The sequence below is a fragment of the Triticum aestivum genome, chromosome 4A (assembly GCF_018294505.1).
Source record: "Triticum aestivum cultivar Chinese Spring chromosome 4A, IWGSC CS RefSeq v2.1, whole genome shotgun sequence".
In the NCBI taxonomy this organism is placed as follows: domain Eukaryota; kingdom Viridiplantae; phylum Streptophyta; class Magnoliopsida; order Poales; family Poaceae; genus Triticum; species Triticum aestivum.
In genome coordinates, this window is record NC_057803.1 from 422,119,192 (window position 1) to 422,125,836 (window position 6,645).

The following is a 6,645-nucleotide window of genomic DNA, read 5'->3' on the forward strand; positions in this document are numbered from 1 at the left end:
AGGGACAGGCATCCATGACCCAGCATCGAACGTGTCGGTCATCAGCGAGTGAATCCAGGCTGTAGCACTGGGCTAGCAGGACTCCGGTGAACCGGGCTGTAGCGGGCTAACAGGACTCCGGTATTCACCGCGTGACATTTCCCCGAAGGGACAGACACAGGAACGAAGAAGGACACATGCCGGCCAGCCTAAGTGTTCCGGAGCAGTAGCAAGCTACCATGGCTCGGTGGAAACACTAGGAGACATTTCCCCGTAAGAGAGGCTACTAAAGATAAACAACTAGATGGTCAGATCCCACACATACCAAGCATTTCAATAACATACACACAATATGCTCGATATGTGCAAATACAACATGGCATCACAACATGACTCTAGGACTCAAGTAATCTATTCAATAGGCTCCGAGGAGCGAGATATTACAAACATGGGTCTCATGACCCAACATTCAGAGCATACAAATCAAGCACAAGCGGAAGCTATCATGTCTGAGTACAGACATCTATAAATGAAAAAGGCTGAGAAGCCTGACTATCTACCAAATCCTGCCGAGGCACAAGATCGTAGCTGAGGTAACAAGCTAAACGTCGAAGACCACGCGGAAATACTAGTGAGACTGAAGTCTCTCTGCAAAACATAAAATAGGCAAACGTGAGTACAAATGTACCCAGCAAGACTTACATCAGATCTATCTACATATGCATCATTATCAACAAAGGGGTGGTGGGGTTTAACTGCAGCAAGCCAGCTCTGACTCGGTGGCTATCCTAAACTACGACTGCAATGTAACTCTTTGAGGTGGCGCACACGAGTCCACATATTCACCAACCAATACCCCACTATGGATCCGCTCCCGTCTCCCTACGAGAACGCCATCCATAGCACTCACGCTTATCTTGCGTATTTTAGAGTATCCACTTTCACTTGTCTATGAACTGATATAAGCAACCCAGAGGTCCTTTTCCGTGGACACGGCTATTCGAATAGATTAGGTTAACCCTGCAGGGGTGTACTTCTTCACACACGCTCTCACCACTTACCGCCGTTTACACGACATGTACTCGGCAACCTTCAAGCGGAAGCCCAACGTGGGTGTCGGCCACGGCCTACCTAAACACTCAAGTCTCTAGTCCAGGTTTATCGCCTATTCGGGTTCCATCCATGAGGAGATCCGGCCGGAGTTTCGCTCACAGCCCCAAACGATGTGAACAGGGTTCCCGAGACACCAAACGGGCGCCCGGTACACCGTGCCACGTGCCTACCGCATCACAGCCCACCCCTACGGTCAGCGCTGCGCACGGCCTCCAGCATACTACAAACACCAGAAACTACTTGCAACTCCTGGACAGAGGACAAGGGTGATTAAGAAGCCGAGAGGGTCCATTGGTTTCGGGCCCAATGCGTGGTAGTAGCTGAATCATGGATCACAAACACAGAACTCAGTTCCTGAGGACGGCTGCAATGAGACAACCCACCATGTACTCCTACATGGCCTCTCACCACTACCTTTACCAAATCGTGTTCACACACTTAGCTCACACACAGTAGGACATGTTCACACACCTCTGATTCATCCCCGATGAATCAGACCTGACTCAACTCTAAGCAGTAGCAGGCATGACAAACAAGCATGAATGAGTAGGCACATCAGGGCTCAAACAACTCCTACTCATGCTAGTGGGTTTCATCTAATTACTGTGGAAATGACAGGTCATGCAGAGGATAAAGGGGTTCAGCTACCGCAGCAAGTAACAAATATGTCGTTGTTGTCCTAATGCAGTAAAAGAGAGCAGGAGCGAGAGAGTAGGATTGTATCGGAATGGACAAGGGGGTTTTGCTTGCCTGGCACTTCTGAAGATAACATTGAGTCTTCATCAGTGTCAACGATCACAACGTCGGAACATCCTCTACTGGGAGGGAACAGATACCGGCAACAAAGAAGAAATACAATCAATGCAATGCACAATATGATGCATGCTCATGACATGGCAATATGAATGTGTTTTGGGCTAATGCAACTAGCAACAGATTAAATGAAGTTGGTTTGAATACAAGATTCAAATTCAAACTCCATATATGGTTATTTAAATGCCCTTTATTTGATTTGTGCTAAACAGCAGCTATAAGTTGTTCTAGCATGCATGAAAATGGTACAGATGGATTCCTTGAATTTTTCTGATAATTTTTCATATATAAATTATTTAATTTGGAGTTACGGTTGAATTTCTATGATTTTTAGAAGTTTTTACAATTTTCTGGAATTTTCTGATTATTTAGAATTAAAATAATTCCAGAAAATGAATTATGGCGTCAGCATGTCATCACCTTGACGTCAGCAGGTCAACAGGGCGCCTCCAGGTCAAACCTGACCAGTGGGGTCCACTGGTCAGTGACCCAGGGCTGTTTAGTGTCAATGGCAGGTGGGGCCGGGTCAAAGGCCACGTCAGCATGGTCAAAGCTGACGTGTGGGGCCACTGTGATTAATCTAAACTAACAGAAGTTTAAGCCGTGGTTAATTAAGGGCATGGGGCCCAGCTGTCAGTGTCACAAAGCGGTGATTAGTGGCTAATTAAGCCAGCCACGTCACTGGCCACCGGAGTTCGGCCGGCGGCGACCCGGAACGCGGCGGAAGTTCACCGGGGTTGCGCTACGGGCGACGGCTGGACGCGCGAAGGGCACCAGAAGGTAGCCCGTGCCCGTGCGCACCTAGGGGGGCCAACGGGAGGTGCGGGGGTGGACGGAGTCCGCCGGAGTGGAGCCCGAGGCGGCGGCCGGAGCTCGGGTGGGTGCGGGGTTAGTGCTGCGGCTTGCAAACAAGCTAGCTGCCACGCTAGCGTTGCTCCACGGGTCGTTGCGAGTGCAACGGACGCACGCGCGGGGCCATTTGGTCACCGGGGCTTCGCCGGCGACGAGTCCGTGCGGCGGAGCGTCTCGGCTCCGGTAGAGGGGGCGGCTAGAGCTCGAAATCGAACTTGGGGTTAGGGGGAAACGGAGCAGGGACTCACGGGGATCGTGCAGGGAGGGTCAGCGAGCTCGGGGGCGCGCCGGAGTGGCCGAATTCGACGGAGAACGGCGCCGGGGCCGAAGCTCGGAGATGATGACGATGGCGGCTGCTCGGGGCCCTTCCGGTCACGTGGCTCGGTGAGGGGGTTGGCGACGAGGTGCAGGAGCTCGGGAGCACGTCGGAGAGGGGAGGGGGTGGCCGTGGTCATGGGTACGGCGACGATGGCGGCGAGCTCCGCTCGGTGGTGTGCGCGAGAGGGAAACAGAAGAGGGAATGGGGTCCAGGGGGAGAGAGGGGAGGTGCAGGGGGCGAGGGCGGCTCCGTGGCGTCGCGAGGGAGTCGGGGAGGCTGCCACGGCGAAGCAGGAGGTGGCCGGCGCTCTTCGGGCGCGCGCCACGCCTCGCCTCTGCCTACTGGCAGAGGAAGAAGAGGACAAGGAGGGAGGTGGGCTGGGCCGGCTGGGGGGGGGCTGGGCCAGGTAGGCTGCGGTAAGTGGCCCAGGTAAGCTCTGTTCTTTTTATTTTATTTCAGTTTTCTATTTTGCAGGTTTGTTTTGAATTTGGTTTTGAAACCAATTCAATTTATTTTGCTTCTGACAATATTTTTAGGAGCTAAAAGAATTAAAACAATGCTCCACAAAATATTTCAGAATTATTGGACCTATATTTATTTAATAGTAGATATAAATCCAATTCAAATAATTATTGATTTAATTCAAATGCCCAAATTAAATGTTTCTGAGACACCAAAAATATTGGTTTGGATTTTACCTCTTGCCAATATTTCCAGAGGATATCAGGAACATTTTCTTGGACACATTTGAGAAGATTTAATTGTTGGTTATTTTTAGAGGTTTCTGAGGCTTTGAAAATTCCTCAATTCAAATTTCATTTGAATTTAAACATGATGCAGCAAGAGGTCTAGCCTAGTGCATTACCAGAAGCTAGGGATGTGACAACTCACCCCCACTAAACAAGAATCTCGTCTTGAGATTCAAGCGTAGGGTAGGATGAAGGGGAAGCGGAAACTAGTACAATCTTCACGATCCAGGTTGCACTTCAAATGAACGTTGATTTGAACACCATCTTTGCCTTGTCGTCTTGCTCTGAGAAATCCTGCCAACATGGCCTGGAGGGAAGGAGACTCTAGAAGGGTCGATCTTCTCGAAGGTCGAACAACTCAGGATTAACTCACGGAATGAGACATAGAACCATCTCTCGAGTTGAGACACGAGATACACATCCATAGGAATGAAGTGAAGCAGATGACGAAGGTTCACTAGGTAGATCACAATTTCACGCTTAAGAAGGTGGTAAACGATTGTCAACGTAGCGAGGAGTTGAGTTGCCATGATACCATAACGATACACCTTAGGGAAGGTGACTCGTAGAGATATCCCCTTAAGTGGCAAAAAGAATTACTTTTGATTCAAAGATCATTGAAACTCTTTAAACCAGCCTAAGGCAATTCTCGAGCGATCGTTTGGAGGGGGTCAGTAGAATGGCATACTCGGACTTGGATGATGTGGATTACCTTGTTGAAGACAACGCAATGGATGAATTTACTTATCACCGGAAATGGAAGGGACATTGGTGGTGCAAGCTGGGAACAAAATGCAAATGCTGGGAACGATTCTGGTAACTGGGGAAGAACCCAACAATAGAGAGTGAATTCACTGTTGGAGTGGTTATAGCATAACCGAGGAAATCTGGGGCAATCCCAGCTAGTGCCGATGATAACACGTAGCGCTTGTGCGTGCTCTCAAGAACTTGAGCATTTCCATATTCATCAAGGTTTTACCAACATCCGTGTCAAGGGTCCGGTAACACAACTTACTACCATGATGAATGGTGATGGAGGATGCAGATGCAAAGGAAGATAACACCTTCTCAGATTACACCTTAGCGAAGCCAAGGAACAAAATCTGGATGATCGACCGAGAGACATTTAGCACTCCGCTTCTAATGTTCTCCTTGATGTGCTAGTGTATCCCATTCATAGATACGGTTTGATAACTAGAACATCAAGTAAAGGTCGGACTTCGGGAACACAACAAATCATAAGGCACAACTAGAGAGTAAATCCTACGAAGTCCTTATGGGAAGGTGGCCAACTTCATCAATCAAGATATTATAATAACAGGTCTTCCGGCTGGGTGTGTTGGCCATGACATCCACTTTATCGGTTATCGCGAGACCAATATTATAGTTCTTGGGAAATGTTCCAAACCATCATATCTGCCTGAGATTCAGATCTGGTTGGTGTCAGGATATTCCAGACTCATCGAGTCTAGGAAGAAAAACAAAAGTTTGCAACACAAATCGACGAGATGACGTTGCGAGATTCTCGGAAGATGAACTACGATAGCAAGCTCCAAAACATGAGCTGGTTCTGCTACAAACATGTGAACACGTTGTCCAAGACAAGCATGACCACAAAGTAGTCTTATAATAAAACACTACCGAGTTCAGGTTGGGAACCATCAGCGAGGATATCGAAGTTCTTTCATAAGTCCGGATTAGCTCTTATGGAGGAACTCCTTCTCCTTGAACAAATCAATCAGTGGCTTGGTGTGCTAGGGATACATATAGATTGAAGGTTGCAAGTCTTCAAACCACAGCATTCTTCGCACGTGTGCATGACTGATTTGGAATGATTCCAAAGAAAGCAACATTGACTTTCTCGAATCCACGGCGGCAACTTGCATCAGATGCACATGAATTAAAGGAAGTCACTACCTTCATCCAAACATATGCTTCATGAGCTAGCATGAACAAATGCTTTCAAAAGTTTCCAACACTAGCTTAATGTTCAGCAAAATTATGGAGAAGACAAGGATGTTGTCAATGGGCACAACAACAATTCATCTGGGTTTCCTTTTAAAAGGAATTCCATAGTTAAGTGAACAAGTGATAGCATTGGTCAGACCTAAAAGATATAATGGTGTATGCTCGAGGGATCAACCACGAAATAAGACAACATTACGAGCATCGTTGGTACTGATTTGATTTGACGATAGCCCACACTCAAATCAAAGGATTGATAAGACAATAGGTCCAGCAACTGATCACAAGGACCAATCGATGAAGATATCATCTTTCTTCAACACACACTACACAAGAATATCCCTTTGGATGAACTAAATCGGGCAAGCTTCTATCTTCCAACTCTCCAAGTTGATGCATAGCTTAACCAACTAGCTCAGGGGTATCCAACACGGATTCTTGGAGAAAGGGTGGTTTACAGGATAAACCAACTTGATCACGAGCTTAACATAACAGTCAGGCGACAACCTGGTGATACTTTCGAGAAGATATTCGGAAAATCACGAACCACCGATATGTTACTAAGCTCGAGAACAATCTTGCTTTTCAGAGCAAGATGATATGATCAAATGAGCGAGGACTTGACAAAATCCTAACTCATCAATCAAAGAGTGCACCAGGAAATAAAGACTAGGTAGCACGATCAATCTTAGAATGGTGATTCAATAACCAACATACTAAGAATAAGATTATTGTCCATTAACTACCAAGCAATGGGGTTGCTAGGAGTATTGAGTTCACACATCATGATTCACTTGTCGGCACTCCGGCTGCAACAACACGGAACCGAGGAATGAACAATGATGGCAAGAAGTA